Source organism: Budorcas taxicolor, chromosome 6 (genome assembly GCF_023091745.1).
Source record: "Budorcas taxicolor isolate Tak-1 chromosome 6, Takin1.1, whole genome shotgun sequence".
NCBI classification, from domain to species: Eukaryota; Metazoa; Chordata; class Mammalia; order Artiodactyla; family Bovidae; genus Budorcas; species Budorcas taxicolor.
Window position 1 is genome coordinate 49858916 of NC_068915.1, and position 22855 is coordinate 49881770.

Below are 22855 nucleotides of genomic sequence, written 5' to 3' on the forward strand. Positions count from 1 at the left end.
TCATTCTTCTGGACATTTAATGTGCTTCAATTTTTATATCTACTATAATCCTTTAAGAAACAATATTAAACTTAAATATTTTTGTTCATCTCTACTATTTCTTTAAGATACACTTCTAAGTATGTAATTGTTGAGTCAAAGTGAAAGTTCAAGTCACTCAGTCCTGTCTGACTCTTTGCAACTTCCTGGACTATGCAGCACATGGAATTCTACAGGCCAGAATACTGCAATGGGTAGCCGTTCATTCTCCAGGGCACCTTCCCAACCTAGGGATCAAACCCAGGTCTCCCGAAATGCTGGCAGATTCTTTACCAGCTGAGTCACAAGGGAAGCCCGTTAAGTCAAAGTGAATCAATATTTTCAAGGCTTCTTTTTAACATTCATAGCTGCTGGCATTGCCAATAAAGTTTGATCACTCCTGCATCTCTACCAGCATTTTAATTCACTCTCACCAAACTGAAGTTCACTTAAACTATGAGTAAAACAGCCATGCCTAAGACTAAACAATAAACATTCACTGAATTCTGTAGTTGGTTGTGTGTGAAGCCTCCAAGATCTTCCTTCTAGGACTTCAAGACTTATCCCGCAGTTGCTGAGAATGTTGATAATAATACCTCCGTGCTATCAACCTGTTCTGAGAATTGCTGGTGCTGAAGACGCTCCTTGCCCAACACCATATCTATGTCCCAGGAGCAGCTAACCCATGATGACTAGCTGATGTTGGGGTATAAAATAACAACCCCTACAAGTGTGGTAGGCTGCGGACTTTGTCTGACTAAAACCCCTTCTTTCAGCCTTTGTCAGGTGTTCCTCCTAATAGTATTGCACTTCCTAATAGACATCCTGCATGCTAATCTCTGTCTCAGAGTAGTGTTCACCTTCCATCAAGGACCTACCATGTGCAGACACAGTACTGTGCTTCATAGTCATTGTTTCATTTAATCTACTAAGTAATAGACAAGTGTGATAAGTGAGAAAATGGTACAATTATTATTTTCACTTTACAGGTAGAAGAATCCCCAGCTATTTAAGCAGCTTCTCCTAGGACAAGCCATACAGCTAGCGAAGCCCAGGGTTTAAAACTAGAAATCTGGCCCCTAAACCTAGGTACTGCACTACCCACTATACATCCTCCAGACTCAGACTGAACAACAAGCTGATAACCCTAGTACTTTAGGAATGGTGAATGACGTTTCTACTCCATTGTCTTCCAGGCTAATTTAGAACTTGTGTCACTTTCACATCGTCTCATTTTGATTTACATTTAACTCTTTTATATGCTTGTCAATCACTCTCACTACATAGTAAGTTCCATAAGAATAGTTACTAACATCACACAATACATTTTTTGCTCAATGAGTAAACTGTACTTGAACAAATGAATTGTTGACTTTGCTCATATTCATTAGAATTTTTCATGCTAAAAGAGGTCTGCAATCTGATCTAGACAGACTTCTATCTGATTTGGTCACCAAGGTAAAGGTTGTTCAAAAATCATTCTTTCCTTGATCTCAACTCAGATAAAATATATAGGTATTCTATGACTGAAGAAAAGGATAGGTTTTAATTTGCTGCAAAGTTCTGTGTTATTATTCCCCTTCTTCCTGAACTTTCCACTCTCTAGTTTCAATGAGTCTTTTATAAGAATTGTGTACATATTATCATTTTTAATTTCATATACTTTGATCATATCTAATTTCAGCTGCTATCTTTCAGATAAAGCATACAACAAATGAATTCCACCCATTGAGAAGTTGCCAGGTACTGTATTAACTAATGAGAAATTCAAGATTTTAAAAATTATATGCTTACTATACAATACCTTATACTTTTTCTTATTTTTCATTTTTCATTCAAATGATCATAACAGATTTTAGAAAGTGATACCCCACATATTGTTTTTAACTTACCACCATATTTTGTTTTGGACATAATTAGGATATAATTGCTATCTTTTTCAACAGTTTATTTTGGAAATATTATTTTAAAGCAAATACAATAAGTTGGTCTCAATAATCTGGCAATAAGCTAATTTTCTGACAAGATAAAGATAATATTAAATTTTTCTGAATGACTGCTGATCAAAATTTGTAATGACTATTTAAGTAATGTATATACATGTAAAAATAATCATCATTTGACTATCAAGTATAATTTGACTGTTAACAAAATTACATTTGTAAGAGAATTTAAGGGACTTCTCTGGCTGTCTAGTGGTTAAGATTCCATGTTTCTAGTGAAAGGGGTATGGGTTTGATCCCTAGTCAGGGAACTAAGATCCCATATGCTATGCAGTAAAGCAAAAAATGAAATTTAAGAAAAAGAGAGAGAGAAGTCGCCTGTGAGTTTGAGGTGGCAGAATTTGAAACAGAAACAAAGAGGAGACAAAGAATCAAAAGGAAAGCAATAAACTAGCACCGGAACAGGTCTTTAGAACTGGCTTTGCTGGTGAACACTCTTCCAGTTGCAGTACTAGAGCCTGTGTCACAGTTTCCTTGAGGATTTGGTTATTCAGGTTTTGTTTTGTTTTTTCCTTGATGCCTTATCTCACGTCAAACATTCCACATTTCACTATATCCATGTGTATGTTTCTAATAATTTCCCTGTCAATTTTGGTTATTTTAGTACTTAATATTTCTTGCTATCAAAATGGTCCAACAGAAGAATGCATGTCATAGCAAATGTATTATTAAATGTTGTCAGTTTAGAATATGATATCCTACTGCAAAGGTAGAATTTACATATAAATAATACAGCAAAAGTGGCAATGGTCGCATGCATATTTTCTATCAAAGGGTAACTCCGTGAATATGTAAAGTTGGATTCCTATTGGAATCACACTAATTTAACAGCTCTAGAGTGATCAGCAATCACTACTGAAGAAGAACAGTGCATCAGTTTCCTCAGGCTACTGTAACAAATTATCACAAACTGGTTGCCTTAAAACACAACAGTTTTTCCATAGTTCTGGAAGCCAGAAGTCTGGAATCAAGGGGTCTACAGGGCCATGCTCCCTCCATAGGTGCTAAAAGGGAACTCTTTAATCTCCCAGCTGCTGCTGGCTACAGATGTTCATCCTCTTGTGACCACATCGTTCAAATCTCTGCCTCCATGGCCACACTGCCTCTGTTCAAAACTCATTCTGCCTTTTTATTACATAGATATATGTGATTATATTTAGAACCCAACTAGATCATTCAGAATAAACTGCCCCTCTCTAGACCCTAAATTAATCTTGTATTTTGGCATAAGTGATGTACAAAATTCACTCTTTTAACAGATAAAGCTATATTTATAGTTTCCAGGGATTAAAATGTGGGCATATGTATTTAGGGGCTACTTCTCAGAAATCATCAAAAATCACTTCCCATTTAAACTTTGATGTTATTTTGATCAATGCAGTTTGAAAACCCTGTGTCTCTGTAATGTTAACTAAATAACAAAGCTAATTCAGAAAGATGCTTAAAGGTTTGGCCACTCACTGTTCAGATCCTCCATTCTCTCAATTTTATGCTGCATTTGGACTAAATCCCTTAAACTAAATGACCACAAACTATCTTAAGTTCGAGTTATTAATTTGTGGTGAACATTCTCTCTGATATAAAAGACTTATGGATTTCTAAGTTAAAACAAAAACGTAGAAACATATTTTAATAATACTGAAGTCCACCCTAAAGGAAACCAGTCCTGAATCTTCATTGGAAGGACTGATGCTAAAGCTGAAACTCCAATACTTTGGCTACTTGATGCGAAGAACTAACTTGTTTGAAAATACCCTAATGCTGGAAGAGATTGAAAGCAGGAAGAAAAGGGGACGATAGAAGATGAGATGTTTAAATGGCATCACTGAGTCAATGGACATGAGTTTGAGTAAACTCTGGGAGTTGGTAATGGACAGGGAGGCCTGGCGTGCTGCAGTGCATGGGGTCGCAAAGAGTTGGACACAACTGAGTGACTGAACTGAAGTCATTATTAAAAATACAAAATAACATGCCATAATTTATTAATTACTTTTATATTAGCCAAAAAAATAATGTAGTGGTCTTTAAAAGACAAGAATTTACATGCTTACTTTCATTTTTTTAAATTTTGATCTTGAATGTGATGTTAATCATGACTAACATGTACCGAGTGATATGACATTGTTAAGTATCTGATTAAAGAGTTAAATCCTGGTAGCAATCAAGATAGTTGCATACTACGATTTTTACTATTTTTCACATGAATAAATTAGGGAATAGAGAAATTAAATTATTTGCTAAAGGTTATAGTGTAGTAGAATGATTTGACTGGGATTTAAAACCAGTCTGTCTCTAGCATATGTGCTTTTAGCTAATATGTTATGTTGTAAACTTACCTGCTTTCAGATATCTGTATTTATAGTTAGAATTGATGTAGTGAAAATGTATGTGAAAAGCACTTTTTAATCATAAACTTCACACAGCGATACATCTAAGAGCATAAATAAGTTGTATTAGATATCTTATATATACATATCTATCTGGAACAGATAGCTGGTGTGCATCAGTTCAGTTCAGTTCAGTCGCTCAGTTGTGTCGACTCTGCGACCCCATGAATCACAGCACGCCAGGCCTCCCTGTCCATCACCAACTCCCGGAGTTCACTCAGACTCACCTCCATCGAGTCAGTGATGCCATCCAGCCATCTCATCCTCTGTCGTCCCCTTCTCCTCCTGCCCTCAATCCCTCCCAACATCAGAGTCTTTTCCAATAAATCAACTCTTCGCATGAGGTGGCCAGAGTACTGGAGTTTCAGCTTTAGCATTATTCCTTCCAAAGAAATCCCAGGGTTGATCTCCTTCAGAATGGACTGGTTGGATCTTCTTGCAGCATATATGTGTGTAAAGACATAGTAACTGCATTAAAACCATATTTTTTTTCACTAGAAATCAATTTAGGGTTATTTTACCTTAGCCAGAATAAATCTTATATCCTTAAGTAAACTGCTACACATGTATGCGTCATTTTTGAGTTTGGCAACTGGCCAAATATACTGAAAAAAAGATTTAATTTTTTCTATTTTATGATATATAAGAAATTCTGTCATACAACTGAATCTGTAGTTCATAACTCAATAAATCTAACAAATACAGACATTTTATATAATGTTTTTAAAGGTAAGGAGAGCATTTCCTTCTCCAGAGGGTCTTCCCCACCAAGGAATCCAACCCGGGTCTCCTGCACTGCAGACAGATTATTTACCAACTGAGCTACCAGGGAAGCGCCCATCTTCTGGAGAAGGAAATGGCAACCCACTCCTGTATCCTTGTCTGGAAAATCCTATGGTCAGAGGAGCCTGGCAGTTTACAGTCCATGGGGTGACAAAGAATCAGACACGACTGACTGACTAAGCATGCACACAAGATGATTGTATAGTATCTTAAGTAATGCCACTGAATTGCATGCTTAAAAGTGGTTAAAATGGCAAATGTTCTTATGTATATTTACCATAATTCAAAGTTAATGAATGTGACTTGATTTTGAAAGTAGTGTATAAGATTCTGAAGTTTCATATACTAAGACTATATATTTGGTATTTATTGTAATAAAAACCTACCGTTATAATTAGATTTGACTCTTCAGCAATTTTGACTCTTTAGCAACTCTGCTACTGCTAAGTCACTTCAGTCATGTCCAACTCTGTGCGACCCCATAGACAGCAGCCCACCAGGCCCCTCCGTCCCTAGGATTCTCTAGGCAAGAACACTGGAGTGGGTTGCCATTTCCTTCTCCAATGCATGAAAGTGAAAAGTGAAAGTGAAGTCGCTCAGTCGTGTCCGACTCTTAGCGACCCCATGGACTGCAGCCCACCAGGCTCCTCCATCCATGGGATTTTCCAGGCAAGAGTACTGGAGTAGGGTGCCAGTGCCTTCTCCCTTTAGCAACTCATTAGTCTACATATCACATCTCCAGCACATGCTCCTCCTTAACAATGACAATTTCTCTTTCTTTCTTTTTTTTTTTTTTAGATGTGATTAAGGTCTTGTGCATGCATGCTAAGTCGCTTTAGCCATGTCCAACTCTTTGTGACCCCATGGAATGTAGCCCACCAGCCATCTCTGTCCATGGGATTCTCCAGGCAAGAATGCTAGAGTGGGTACTCCAGGTGATTAGAGTGTTAAGAATGTCATATTGTAAGTATAGTATGATATACCATGTTTTAAAAGTCATGTACTTTTTTCCATCCCTAGAACTTCAAATTACAGGCATAAATTGTTGAATATATTTATATGAGTAAACACATTTTATTTAGATATACATGTTTTATTTAAAGAGAAGCAAGGAGGTGGAAATGCCTAAGTTATTGTACAAACACTGAATATTAGATTTTTTTTTCCTTTTCCTCTTGTACAATCTTTTATCAGTCTCCAAATTCTAGTGTAGGTCTCATTTACCTTCTAAATTTCTCACATTTCTACTTAGCCACCACCATACACCAGACTAAGCCTCCTTGGCTGTCTTGCTCCAGAAAACTTTTTCAGATCTTCTGCTTCAGCACTTGCTCCCCTGCACTCCACTCTCCACACAGCAACTAGGCAATCCTTTCTAAAATAAAATTTTAGAGTGTATCTCCAATCTTCTGAAAGCACTTCACTCTCTCTCCATTGCCTCTAAGATTTTATATCAACTGCATAAATTGGAACACAAATCCTTTTGACACTTACCTACCACTCTGTCTCATTCTTCTTCAAACCTCCCTTTAAGTAATATACTATTTTTGGTATTTGAATGATGTCAAGCTCTTTCTCTTCAAACTAATCATGATCATTAAAGATCTCCTATACCTGGGCTTTTATACGTTGTTCACCAGTTCAGTTCAGTTCAGTTCAGTCACTCAGTCATGGCCAACTCTTTCTAACCCCATGGACTAAGCAAGCCAGGCCTTCCTGTCCATCACCAACTCCCAGAGTTGGTGACACTATCCAACCATCTCATCCTTTGTCATCCCCTTCTCCTCCTGCCTTCAATCTTTCCCAGCATCAGGGTCTTTTCAAAATAGTCCATTTTTCACATCAGATGGACAAAGTATTGGAATTTCAGCTTCAACATCAGTCCTGCCAAAGAATATTCAGGACTGATTTCCTTAGGATGGACTAGTTGGACCTCCTTGCAGTCCACAGGACTCTCAAGAGTCTTCTCTAACACACAGTTCAAAGGCATCAATTCTTCAGCATTCAGATGTTTTAGTAGTTCAACTCTCACATCCATACATGACCACTGAAAAAACCACAGTCTTGACTAGACAAACTTCTGTTGGCAAAGTTGTCTCTGCTTTTTAATATGCTGTCTAGGTAGGTCATAACTATCCTTCCAAGAGGTAAGTGTCTTTTAATTTTATGGTTGTAGTCACCATCTGTAGTAATTTTGGAGCCCCTCCCCCGCCTCTGCCAAAATAAAGTCAGCCGCTGTTTTCACTGTTCCCCCATCTATTTGCCACGAAGTGATGGGATCAGATGCCATGATCTTAGTTTTCTGAATGTTGAACTTTAAGACAACTCTTTCACTCTCCTCTTTTACTTTTATCAAGAGGCTCTTTAGTTCTTCTTCACTTTCTGCCATAAGAAGACTTAAGAGCCTCTTGATGAAAGTGAAAGAGGAAAGTGAAAAAGCTGGCTCAAAGCTCAACATTCAGAAAACTAAGATCATGGCATCTGTTCCCATCACTTCGTGGCAAATAGATGAGGAAACAGTGGAAACAGTGGCTAACTTTAATTTTTCAGGCTCCAAAATCAGTGCAGATGGTGATTGCAGCCATGAAATTAAAAGATGCTTACTCCTTAGAAGGAAAGTTATGGCCAACCTAGATAGCATATTCAAAAGCAGAGACATTACTTTGCCAACAAAGGTTCATCTAGTCAAGGCTATGGTTTTTCCAGTGGTCATGTATGGATGTGAGAGATGGACTGTGAAGAAAGCTGAGCACCAAAGAACTGATGCTTTTGAACTGTGATGTTGGAGAAGACTCTTGAGAGTACCTTGGATAGCAAGAAGAACCAACTAGTCTATCCTAAAGGAGATCAGTCTTGGGTGTTCATTGGAAGGACTGATGTTGAAGCTGAAACTCCAATACTTTGGCCACCTGATGCAAAGAGCTGACTCGTTGGAAAAAAAAAAAAAACAAAAACAAAAACACGATGCTGGGAAAGATTGAGGGCAGGAAGAGAAGAGGACGACAGAGGATAAGATGGTTGGATGGCATCACCGACTCAATGGACATGGGTTTGGGTGGACTCCAGGAGTTGGTGACGGACAGGGAAGCCTGGTGTGCTGTGGTTCATGGGGTCGCAAAGAGTCGGACACGACTGAGCGACTGAACTGAACTGAACTGATCTGCATATCTGAGGTTATTGATATTTCTCCCGGCCATCTTGATTCCAACTTGTACTTCTTCCAGCCCAGCATTTCTCATGATGTACTCTGCATAGAAGTTAAATAAGCAGGGTGACAATATTCAGCCTTAATGTACTCCTTTTCCTATTTGGAACCAGTCTGTTGTTACATGTCCAGTTCTAACTGTTGCTTCTCGACCTGCATACAGGTTTCTCAGGAGGCAGGTCAGGTGGTCTGGTATTCCCATCTCTTTCATAACTTTCCACAGTTTATTGTGATCCACACAGTCAAAGGCTTTGGCATAGTCAATAAAGCAGAAATAGATGTTTTTCTGGAACTCACTTGCTATTTTGATGATCCAGCAGACGTTGGCATATTGATCTCAGGTTCCTCTGCCTTTTCTAAATCCAATTTGAACATCTGGAAGTTCACAGTTCACGTATTGTTGAGGCCTGGCTTGGAGAATTTTGAGCATTACTAGCGTGTGAGATGAGTGCAATTGTGTGGTACTTTGAGCATTCTTTGCGTTGCCTTTCTTTGGGATTGGAATGAAAACTGACCTTTTCCAGTCCTGTAACCACTGCTGAGTTTTCCAAATTAGTTGGCATATTGAGTGAAGCACTTTTTATTTTTTAATGTTTAGTCCTGCTCACAACTTTCAAACATTATTTTGCCTGTTTTATTGTCAACATTAGTGATCTGTGTATAAAGAACATTAATATTTTTTAAAAATGAAGTAATCCAGTTTCATTTTTCTTTAATTTAAAATAGTATCGTAAAGTATATTATGACAACTTGGGTCTCATCTTAGTGAGTACCTAGCTAGAAATTCTTTCCACCTGCCTATGCAAAGGCAGCAACAAATCCAATAATTTGTTTAAACATGTAGATTGAACAGCTCAGACTTGTTGTCATAGCAGATAATCTACAGATCCTATATGACTGATTCATAGCAGACATACATTAATCTGCTATAAACATTGGATTTTTAGTTAAAAACCAGTGCAAATTAAAGTTTATTGTGGTTGTGTTTTATACATACTTAGGAACAGTTTTGATGACTGCTATCCCATGAATTTGTACTACTCTGTGAAGGCCAACATTAACAAACTATAATATTTCATTAGTCTCAACATATGGATGTAGATTTTTTATTTTAGAAAGAGACACTATTTATTGATTGGACACCCTACAGTTCTCGAGTGAAAGATCACTGTCTTTTAGGATTTGAAATAGCTCAACTGGAATTCCATTCGTAGTGATGCTTCCTAATGCCCACTTGACTTCACATTCCAGGATATCTGGCTCTAGGTGAGTGATCACACCATCCTGATTATCTGTGTTGTGAAGATCTTTTTTGTATAGATCTTCTGTGTATTCTTGCCACCTCTTGTTAATATTTTCTGTTTCAGTTAGCTCCATACCATTTCTGTCCTTTATTGAGCCCATCTTTTCATGAAATATTCCCTTGGTATCTCTAATTTTCTTGAAGAGATTTCTAGTCTTTCCCATTCTATTTCTTTTCTTTATTTCTTTGCACTGATCACTGAGGAAGGCTTTCTTGTCTCTCTTTGCTATTCTTTGGAACTCTGCATTCAAATAGGTATACTTTTACTTTTCTCTTTTGACTTTCACTTCTCTTCTTTTCATGGCTATTTGTAAGACCTCCTCAGACAATCACTTAACTTTTTTGTATTTCTTTATCTTGGGGATGGTCTTGATACTGTCTCTTGTGCAATATCAGGAACCTCCATCCATAGTTCACTGGCCTGTCTTTCTATCAGCTCTAGTCCCTTAAACCTGTTTCTCACTTCCACTGTATAATCTTAAGGGATTTGATTTAGGTCATACCTTAATGGTCCAGTGGTTTTCCCTACTTTCTTCAATTTCAGTCTGAATTTGGCAATAAGGTATTCATGATCTGAGCCACAGTCAACTCCCAGTCTTGTTTTTGCTGACTGTTTGAGCTTCTCCATCTTTGGTTGCAAAGAATATAATCAATCTGATTTCAGTATTGACTATATGCTGATGTCCATGTGTAGAATCTTACCTTGTATTGTTGGAAGAGGGTGTTTGCTATGACCAGTGCATTTTCTTGGCGAAACTCTATTAGCCTTTGCCCTGCTTCATTCCGTACTCCAAGGCCAAATTTGCCTTGTTACTCCAGGTGTTTCCTGACTTCCTACTTTTGCATTCCAGTCCCATATAATGAAAAGAGCATCTTTTTTGGGTGTTAGTTTTGGAAGGTCTTGTAGGTTTTCATAGAACCATTCAACTTCAGCATTACTGGTCAGGGCATAGACTTGGATTACTCTGATTTTGAATGGTTTGCCTTGGAAATGAACAGAGATCATTCTGGTTTTTTTGAGATTGCATCCAAGTACTGGATTTTGGATTCACAATTAATCTGTTTCTGTGGTATGTTACCAAACTCTCTTACCTCACTACAACTTTACTGCATATCTATATGCAGATACACTGTTATTATTTCAGGTCTTTCACAAAGCTGCATTCACTCTTGACTCCAGGCTTTTCCACATGCAACTTTTTTTTATGTATAGCATGCTCTTCAATCTCCTTGTTCCCCTTATCTCTGAGCTTTAAAGAATCTTTATTTGTTAATACTGAAGAAGAATTATAATTACTAGAACAACATTTGCTTTCTTATTTATATTGCAGAACTTCTCTATCTCCTTTACCATTTTATGTGGTGCCTTTTAGCATGAGATGGTACAGACTAAAGCCTCAGTGAATATCTATTGACTAGACGATAACTAAAAGAATGCTTGCGATTAACTATATCCAAAATATAGAGACTAAACTATAGTATAGGATGTAGATTTTCCATGACAAAAAAATAAAGACTATGCCATCATCTAGTATCAATATATAGTCCCTCTCATTAAAAAAAATAGAAAAGGAACATTGCTTAATAAGTTAAGATCTGGTCTCAAAATCATTGGCTCTAGAGCTTCTAACATCTCAATTTTACTTCATGATACATTGATTGATATGTTAGGGAAACATTTCTTGTTAATTTATAGCCATTGCTAATAATTATATATAATTCTATGTCTTTATTTTTTATTGAGCCCTTAGAGGTTATATAAGACTTCATTTCTTTCTAAATAATGTTGGATGTATTCATATACTTTCAGAAAAATCAGCTTCGTTCTTTGTGAGCTCTGAGGTTTTAATGTAAATTTGGTGGTATGATTATGGATTACTTTGTGTCGGTGGATTGGGGGGTGGGGAAAGACTCACTCCTTCCCATTGAGAGACCCATAAAATAATGGATTTTCCATTTCTCCAGATTTATTATAATTCTTATTTATTATCATTAGTGTACTATTTATTCACTTAATTTGTTGTATTTAATTTATGAGCTCTTATTTGATACCATTAATTCACTAATTATATTTTTACTGACAATTTCAAATAAACACAGTAATAACTATTGTTTGTTTAACCTTTTCTGTGGAAGCAAAGTACTGCTTTCAACAATATCTTGTTTGCCAACAAATTGTGTGTTAGATACTATTAATAACATAATGCTACTGATGAAGAAACTCCCAGTGCAATGACACAGTGGAAATAAAATCCATATATGCTCAGTATTTTAATCATTGTACTATGCCATCTCAAAATTAAAGGAAAATTAATGAAAAATATTAATTGTGCAAAATAAAATACATTTACAAATGCATTCATTTCTAAAGTATAAAGAACCCTTGCTTTGGATAAGAAAAATTAGGGTCATGCAGAAAGAATAAGAGGGGCCCTAATGATTAGAAGCTCTAAATATGCATTGAAAGGAATTAATTCTCAAAAAATCATCCCTGTTCCTTATATTATCAATCTTGTGGTGTCTTTTAAATCTACATTCTATAACTGAAAATAGAATACAATTCACAAGAGTTTGAAGCACTCAAAGCCATATATTCAGTTTACATTTTCCAAGTAATTTTTATAGAATGATTTATAAAAGAAGAACTAAATATATTATGTTCTTTATAAATTATGATAATATATGGATATTCCTTACCTTCTTCATATCATTAACTTCAAAGATCCCTTATTCTTCTTGAATCATCATACTACATTAAAATATTCTATTTGTACTAAAACATTTTTTAAATGTCCACTTATATAGATTCTTAACAATGATGGTTTTGGTATGGTGATTCCACACAGCCAAGACAGAAGACCTAAATGCATAAACCAAAGTATATACCTATGTGACAGTGTTTATTTATTTTTAGTTTTTGATTTATTTTTTAATGTGCTAGACAGATTGTGAACAAGTGATTCTAGATTACAAATGGGCCTTGGCTTGGAACACAGAATCTGCACTGAGGTGAGTGAAATGACTGCTTGGTTTTAAAACAGAAGTTATTAGCTAATGCACATTTACTAATCCAGCTAGAACACTGACCCATTTCTGAGATCAGCTCTGGAAAAATTGCTAGAAGTATCTTTAATGTTTATTGAAAATACTTCCTTATTGTTTTCATACAAATTAATAGCTTCATTGATAATATTGTAATGACAAAAATTAGTAAATACAAGATTAAATAATGAGCATGGACTTTAGAATTTCCTTTAAAATTATTTTGGTCTTAAGTATCAATTTTCCACTTAACTAGCTTAAAATATACTCTTTGATAGGAAAACTTACACAGTATTTAGTATACAATATAATGGATATAAGAAAACTCCACTGGGGAGTTTGACACAGCATTTTGGAAACCCTAGAGTTCTTTCCTCATTGTTTTCTTTAATTTTATTATTTTCCTTTCATATTCACTTGCTTCTGATGCACTGGTATATTTTACTCTTCTGACTAGCTTAAGCGACCTTGTCAACAGTTCAGTTGTTGAATAAGGCAAAGTGTTAGTTACGGTGTGAAAATGTAGTGTGTTGTCAGAAAAGGGCAAGCCATTAACTTTCAAATTTCAACTTCTCATATTCCATACCTCAGTGATGGCTAAAAAGCCTCTTGTATGAATTACTATTAAGAGAAACATGACATATGCATTTATGAAGCTTCATAATTATGCATGATACAAACCTTCGTCCTACAAAAACTACACTTATGGGATGTTTGTGGTGGCTTGTTTTCCTTTAAAAAAAATCAAGGGACCTATAAACCATAAAACAGAGATTATTTTTAGACATATATTTCAGGGCAGAAACACATCTTGCAAGAAATGAACTAAAAACCCCATGTCAAAGAAGACTGTTGTCAAATACTCTAGACAATTTTTGAAGTTGGGAACAATCAGAGTAAATTTATGTTACTGATACAATACATTTATGTCAAAATCTTTGTATAAATAAGATATCAGAGTATATGGAAGTTCACAACCTTGCTTCAGAGTAGAGTGGCTAGAAACGGTATGACAGTAGTCATGCAAAATGGCAAATATTATGTAAAGACAATGATTATGTGTTATTGTTCTGTCAAACCACAGCATTATCATTAGATTCTGTGGTTACATGGAAATTACTCTGAACACTCCTAGAAACTTTGAAACATCTGTGGTATGTGTAATTTCTGTCATTTTAAGATATTTAAGTATCAAATATTATATAGTTTTTAGGATTATTCTGAACTCCTATTTACATAATGTGAAAATGAAGGGAAATAAGACTTTTTCCATAGAGTTCTCAGTAGAGAACCATAGTGATATATGAGAGTTTAATTGAACATTAGTGGCCTAATTCTGTGTTTCTTAACCTTTGGACTCTTGGACATTTTGTGCTGCATAATTCTTTCTTGTTGGGGGAGCATGTACTGTGCTTTGCAATATTTAGTGGTACCCCAGGAATTTATTTACTGAGACCAGTAGTGCTGCTCCCTTCCAGACAACAAAAATTGTGTTGAGACATTGCCAAATGTTCTACTGAGGGTCAAAAAACCTTGTTAGGTGAGAACCACTGGAATAAAGCAATATGGGATAACTTTTTAAGCTGAAATAAATGTAAGGGAATCAATTACTGTCAAAATATCTTTGCATATGATCTCTCTTTTCTCTCTTTTTGTTGCTTCACTGAGAAGATCATATCAATGGACTAGAGCAAAGAAAAAAAAAACAGACAAATTTAAAAAGATATCTACACCTCAATGTTCATAGCAGTATTATTTACAATCGCCAAGATGTGGAAGCAATCTAAGTATTCATCAGGTATGAGATATGTGTACACACACACTCATATACACATAGACATACAATGAATATCACTCAACTGCAAAAAGAATGAAATTCTGCCATTTGCAGCAACATAGGTGAAAGTAGAGGGCATTATGCTAAGTGATATGTCAGACAAATACTGTATGATATCACTTATATGTAGAATCTAAAACATACATAAACTAGTGAATATAACAAAAAGGAAGCAGACTCAAGGATACAGAGGACAAATTAGTGGTTACCAGTTCAGGTGAGGTGTATTACAGGGGGTGGAGAAAGTGTGAGGTACAAAGTACTGGGCATAAGATAGGCTACAAGAATGTATTGTACAACACAAATAAATAGTCAATATTTAGTAATAAATGGAGTTTTCCCTTCTCCAGGGGATCTTCCCAACCCAGGAATCAAACCCAGGGCTCCTACATTGCAGATGGATTCTTTGCCACCTGAGTCACAAGGAAGGCCCAGTAAATTTAAACACTGTTTAAATAATTGATGTACCTTTAAAATTAATATTACTGTGGTTCATATACACAATGGAGTATTACTCAGCCATTATAAAGAATACATTTGAATCAGTTCTAATGAGGTGGATGAAACTGGAGCCTATTATACAGAGTGAAGTAAGCCAGAAAGAAAAACACCAATACAGTATACTAACGCATATATATGGAATTTAGAAAGATGGTAATGATAACCCTCTATGCGAGACAGCAAAAGAGACAGAGATGTATAGAACGGACTTTTAGACTCTGTGGGAGAGGGAGAGGGTGGGATGATTTGGGAGAATGGCATTGAAACATGTATACTATCAGATAAGAAATGAATCACCAGTCTATGTTTGATACACGATACAGGATGCTTGGGGCTGGTGCACGGGGATGATCCAGAGAGATGATATGGGGTGGGAGGTGGGAGGGGGGTTCAGGATTGGGAACTCATGTACACCCGTGGCTGATTCATGTCAATGTATGGCAAAACCAATACAGTATTGTAAAGCAAAATAGAGTAAAAATAAAAATTAAAACAAAATTAATATTACTTTAGTAACATTGAAAGTGTAAAAGTGAAAAGTTCAGAAAAGCCTCTAGTCAACTCTGATATGTACCAAATATAAATATTTAATAAACACTTCTGTGACTTTTTTGTGCTGACTACAGAAATTAGGCTTCTTCTCTTAATATCTCTGTTCATATGACACAACTACAAATATTTATAATGGAGAATAAAGAGTGGCATTCTTTATTTGACTTTCTTTATGAAATTAGGTGTGTGCAAGCCCGGTCTTCTAAACTTACACTGATAAGCTCCATGTGAAGCACAGGAAAGCTTGTTAATCTGCTGCTGCTGCTAAGTCACTTCAGTTGTGTCCGATTCTGTGCAACCCCATAAACGGAAGCCTACCAGGCTCCCCCATCCCTGGGATTCTCCAGGCAAGAACACTGGAATGGGGTGCCATTTCCTTCTCCAATGCCTGCAGAGCCTGCTAAATTGATTGCAATCAATTCTCAGGAATCTGTGCTCTCTACCACATAATTCTTAGTTGAAATTAACAAAATTTTTTCTTTACCCTTTTTCAATTGATAGCATCAAAATATAATTTTTGTGCTAATATGGCATCTTTCAGTAATCTCTGCTTTTATTGACCAGGAGTGAGAAGAGTTACTAAACACTGAATACAAGAATCTCCAACTTCTATTCCAAACATCTCCATTTTTTAAATCTATGGTCCTTTGAGAGTGCCAAAAGTCCTACGATAATTATTTGTACATACTTTGATTTGTCTGTCTGAATTCTTATTTTTCACTAGTATGTAATCAGAAGAAAAAAGAAAAAGAAGAAATCAACTGGATAGTGAAATTAATAAAAAACTTTAATTTTCTCCCATAACAGCCAATGTTGACATATATTTATCAAAATGGATTGACTTTTCATATGTACATAGTTTAACCTTAACTTATACAATAAACTCATGCTGATAAAGCATGCATTTAATCTAATTTTTTTAATTGGAGGCTAATTAATTTACAGTATTGTATTGGTCTTGCCATACATCAACATGAATCTGCCGTGGGTGTACACGTGTTCCCCGTCCTGAACCCCCCTCCCACCTCCCTCCCCATACCATCCCTCTGGGTCATCCCAGTGCACCAGCCCCAAGCATCCTGTATCTTGCATTGAACCTAGACTGGCGATTCGTTTCTTATATGATATTATACATGTTTCAAAGCCATTCTCCCAAATCATCCCACCCTCTCCCTCTCCCACAGAGTCCAAAAGACTGTTCTATACATCCCTGTCTCTTTTGCTGTCTCTCATTTTTAATATTCAAGGGCTAGTTAAGTTTTAGGGCTTCCTAGGTGGCACAGTGGTAGAGTCTGGAGACAAGAGATGCAGGTTTGATCCCTGGGTCAGAAAGATCCCCTGGAGTAGGAAACGGCATCTCACTCCAGTATTCTTGCCTGGAAGCCTGGAAAAAATCCATGGATAGAGGAGTCTGGCAAGCTATAGTCCACAGGATCACAGAGAGTCAGGCATGACTGAATGACTGAGCACACACAGCACAGTTAAGTTCAATATGAAAAAAAAGTTTCTACTTTTAAAACTATTTGAAATTCACACCTTTAAGCTACAACAGTTCTAAATTTCTATTAATCTGTGCCAATTTATAAATTGTGAAAGACACTTGAAGGAAAATAACTTTTTTCCTAAGATTTTGTAACTATGTTGTTAAAATAATTATCAAGCCATTTTTCTGAAATTTTACATTGGTGTTAATAAAACATGTTAAAGAATTCAGATATCTCATTTTTTTCCAATCCACAGTTGTGAGTGTTGCAGTATGACTAGTCCTCTATAAGATGGGTAAGTAACTTAGGTTGTTATTTGCACTATTTCAATGCTCTTTGCCAGAACCTGTAAATACTGATTGTGTCTCCAGAACTTAACTCTCCATTGTAAATAGATGCCAGCATAAACCATTGTCAGATGTTAGGTTCATAGAAACTATATCCTTTAGCCAAGGATGGTGAGAATTATTTTTCTGCAGGTGTCTTAGCGAGTACGGATGGTGAAATCTACACCTTGCTCTTTACTACTTTCTTTCAAGGGAAATACACTCTAGTGAAGATTTCAGCTTAAAATGTCCCTTAAGAATTGAATAAATTGAAACTGCCCAAAGGGGATGGATTATTGAATGTTTTCTTCACAAGATATTAAAAACAAAAAGAGGGAGTGCTTTCATGACCCAGTGGTAAACAGTCTTGGTCTCCTAATGGAACACCTATTTGCAGTTGTTATCCCTTGCTTTTCTATAAAAGACACAGGGAAATGAAGAGTAGGAGCAGTACAAAAATAGACATATGTGTATGACAGCAGGAAATCACTGTGAACTTCCTGGAAAATAACGTAGGTGGCATTGTATGCTGTGGTTTAATGTCTAGGCTTTAGAATTAGACACGTCTAATTTTGAATTCTAGATTTGTTTTTGCTAACCAAGAATAGTGTTATCTGCTTTTTTGATGCAGTTTTTAATGTGTTCTTGCTAAAGTCTTTGCATTTTCTCCTTTATCCACACACTCACTTATACTATCGGTATTTTTACTGCTGTTTTACAGATGACAAATCTGAACGAGCCTCAGAGAGGTTGCTTAATGTCACAGAACTAGTTAGTGGAAAGTCCAGGTTAAAGACAAGCTGTTACCTTTCCCTTCCCAAAACTTAGGGCTTCCCAGGTAGTAGGGTGGTAAAGAATTCAAATGCCAATGCAGGTGATGCAAGAGACAAGGGTTTGATCTCTGAGTTGGGAATAACCCCTGGAACAGGAAAAGGCAACCCATTCCAATACTCTTGTCTGGAAAAGTTCATGTAAAGAGGAGCCTGGCAGGCTACAGTCCATGGAATCACAAAAAATCAGACATAACTGAGCACTCACACATGTACACATCCTAAGACTTAACCAAGGAGAGATCAAAAAAATTAGAACAACAAAGCACACAAAAATATTATGGTACAAGGTCCCACTTTTTTGGAACATCAAATTATTTTCCCTTACTCTCTTTCTGAACTTAAGCACGTGATTAATTGTTATATGATGTAATACAATACCCTGTTTAAATACTCTACTCCTTTCCAATATTATTATGACTTACATCAAGATAATTTCTCAAAACCTCATTTTTCTGTCTTTAGAAGCTATTAAAATCAAACTAAAATTAGGATAAATTTCTACATACAAATCGTAGGATAAAATTCTACAAATTTCTACATACAGTTTTCCATAGTGACAGAAAATTGGTAAGCTCTTTACAAAAGGCATCAATTTTAGCATACTTGCTATGACAGGTTACTGGGTATATAGTGTGGTTCCATCCTTTAAGACGCTCATAGGTAGACAATGATAGCTGGAAAATTCGTAGAAAATTCAATTGTGGAGACTTGATTCTAAAAAATGGTCACATTGTTCATATTCATAAAACACATTATCTAGGCCTGATAGTTTTCATTCACTCACATAGCAGGCATTTATTGGCACTCATTGCCAATATATATACTTTTAAGCCTAAGTTTCTATATAAAAGGAATTCACAATGTATTAGAGAGTGTGGTTTGATATTAATGACAGTGGGGTTCTGCTCAGATAGTTTTGCCATGGTCATGACAGCTTAAACCTTGCATGGTCTTAATTCAGACCAGAGTGATTCTAAGTATCAAGCACCTGCATTTTGACTAGAAGAAAGAGCTGAAAATGAATGCAGGAAATAATTCCACATTATGTTAGGTTTCTTGGACAAGTTGCCATGTTCATGTCTTAGGGCTCCTATACCTATTTTTCCATCTGTCTGGAACCCTCCCTTCCTGCTTCTCCACCCTATGTTCCAAGTCTTGATTTTCACTTGCTTCCTGTGCCTCTATTCAAATAATCCCTTTCTAGCATTGCTTTTACTGTTTATTTTAAACAAAACCACCACCATTAAAGTTTCCAAACCTACCATTCCGAAGTCCTTTATCTTTGTCTGCTTCAGTTGTTTTCATAGGAATGTTTATTCCATAGGGAAAAATATTTTTAAAAAATACTTTATGCTATTTCACTAGTACCTAGAAGAATTCCTTCCACAGTGAAGTGAAGTGAAGTCGCTCAGCTATGTCTGACTCTTTGCGATCCCATGGACTATAGGTTACCAGATTGCTCCATCCATGGGATTTTCAAGGCAAGAATACTGCAATGGGTTGCCATTTCCTTCTCCAAAAGATCTTCCCAACTCAGGGATTGAACTCAGGTCTCCTGGATTGTAGGCAGATGCTTTACCATCTGAGCCACCAGGGAAGTTCACCTTCCATGGTACTGGTGCTCAATAAGTATTTGTGGAATCAATTTTGAATTGTAAGAATAGTGTGGTCTTAACTCTGCTTATTTAACTTATATGCAGAGTACATCATGAGAAACGCTGGACTGGAAGAAACACAAGCTGGAATCAAGATTGCCAGGAGAAATATCAATAACCTCAGATATGCAGATGACACCACCCTTATGGCAGAAAGTGAAGAGGAACTAAAAAGCCTCTTGATGAAAGTGAAAGTGGAGAGTGAAAAAGTTGGCTTAAAGCTCAACATTCAGAAAATGAAGATCATGGCATCTGGTCCCATCACTTCATGGGAAATAGATGGGGAAACAGTGGGAACAGTGTCAGACTTTATTTTTCTGGGCTCCAAAATCACTGCAGATGGGGACTGAAACCATGAAATTAAAAGACGCTTACTCCTTGGAAGAGAAGTTATGACCAACCTAGATAGCATATTCAAAAGCAGAGACATTACTTTGCTGACTAAGGTCCGTCTAGTCAAAGCTATGATTTTTCCAGTGGTCATGTATGGATGTGAGAATTGGACTGTGAAGAAGGCTGAGCACCAAAGAATTGATGCTTTTAAACTGTGGTGTTGGAGAAGACTCTTGAGAGTCCCTTGGACTGCAGGGAGATCCAACCAGTCCATTCTGAAGGAGATCAGCCCTGGGATTTCTTTGGAAGGAATGATGCTAAAGCTGAAACTCCAGTACTTTGGCTGCCTCATGTGAAGAGTTGACTCATTGGAAAAGACTCTGATGCTGGGAGGGATTGGAGGCAGGAGGAAAAGGGGACGACAGAGGATGAGATGTCTGGATGGCATCACTGACTCGATGGATGTGAGTCTGAGTGAACTCCGGGAGTTTGTGATGGACAGGGAGGCCTGACATGATGCGATTCATGGGGTCGCAAAGAGTCGGACATGACTGAGCGACTGAACTGACTGACTGACTGACTGTCTGAAGGCTTGCTATGAGAAGATCATGCTCATATTAAACATTCGATAGAATCAACACTGCTAATTACAATGGCTTCCTTTTATTCAAAAAGGAAGTGGAGAGAATCATGTGAAAGTTGCTTAGGGGGTATAGTATCCCTGGAAAGAGGAGGGAATCTGTGGTTCCTTTGATTTCTCAAAGACAACAGAGGAGAATCTTTCAGGAAATCACCTGCAAAGATTAGGTGTACCTCCAAGAATTTAAGACTGATACTTGGCTTCTAAGTTTTTTGTTTTGTCATCTGTCCTACTGCTACCTCTCTGTACAATCTGCAGAATCTTAGGTAAGTGGGGACACAACCTGGGGCTGACAGGGCGGTAGAGTGGAACTGCCTGTGCTCCTGTTATTGATCTGCATAGGCTGAATGAGTCTACACTGAAGTACTTCTTTGGGCTGGAGCCATTTGACCCGTATCTCACATAACAGAATGTCCCTCTTCAGGAAGGAAACTCAGAAGTAAAAGACCATGGGGAAGATGACTGGCCATGAACACTGCCTGGGAAATTGTGGGTAAAGGTGGGAATTTAGCTTAGTAGTACTAAGTTTAAAAAATTAGGAAAATAAAATGTGAGGGTGTCTATTGAATCTCTCTGAACATCTCTTGCAAGTACCGTCAAAGAGTACCATTTGGATACTTCTGCCAGAAAAGACACTGAGTACCAGGCATTGTTAGCAAGAGAAATAGGATGATTAACACAGAGAGAAGTCTGTTCCATGAACTTATTTAGTAAAGAAATGTTTTTCTTTTCTACCCTTCCTTCTCATTATCTCAATAAATGGAAGAGCTAGTTATCAGAAGAGGGAGTAAAGATTGTTTTATAGCCAAAGGATCCTGTCTTTCCTCCATTCCAAACAGCCAGGACCTCCACTTTAATATTTAGTTAGGGGAGAGAAGGAAATAAAGTTTAGAGACTGAGATTGAATTTAAAAAACAACACTAACTAAAAGAAGTGGAATGGGTTTTAATTATCATACTAAGAGCTGTGTGGCTCAAAAACATGAAAACCATTCACATGTCACTATCAAGCCACTATGTGTTGTTTTATCAAGTATACTTCTAATACTGATGGCTATTAGAAGAAATAGACCCTCAATATTTACAAGTTAATGAGCTCAATACTATAGTTATGAGATCAACATATTGTTTAGATACCATCTCTCTCAGTAATATAATAGCTACTTGCATTTTTTTCTTTGTCTTTAAAAATTAGATCTAAAATCATAGTCTGAAACATTGGTTGAAGGCAATGGCACCCCACTCTAGTACTCTTGCCTGGAAAATCCCATGGATGGAGGAGCCTGGCAGGCTGAAGTCCATGGGGTCGCTAAGAGTCGGACACAACTGAGCGACTTCACTTTCACTTTTCACTTTCATACATTGGAGAAGGAAATGGCAACCCACTCCAGTTTTCTTACCTGGAGAATCCCAGGGACAGAGGAGCCTGTTGAGCTGCCATCTATAGGGTCCCACAGAGTTGGACACGACTGACGCAACTTAGCAGCAGCAGCATAACCAACTTATGATTTATTTGTAGACATAATGGCAATCCACTCCAGTATTCTTGCCTGGAGAATTCCATAGACAGAGGAGCCTGGCAGGCTACATATAGTCTAAGGAGTTGCTAAGAGTCAGACACAACTGAGTGACTATCACCCACTCATATGTAGACGTAAAAAGACAACTTCATGGGTATCTCTGTGTACCTTTCTTGAATGAAAATTCTTCATATCTTTACATCTGGTTATAGAAAAAAAAATTTAATTGAAGAAAAGGAAAAACAACAAAAAAGCATTTAATTTAGGCTTTGTGGTCTCCTGTGATTAGCAGTGGTCTCTTTTCCTGCCACTGAGGGCACTTAAGCCATCAGAATTATCCCAGAACACCAGGGTAGCATGAGGAATGGCCATCCCATTACATTTTAATAATTGTTCAAAACATAGCAATCATTTAAATGGGCACTTTACCCAAA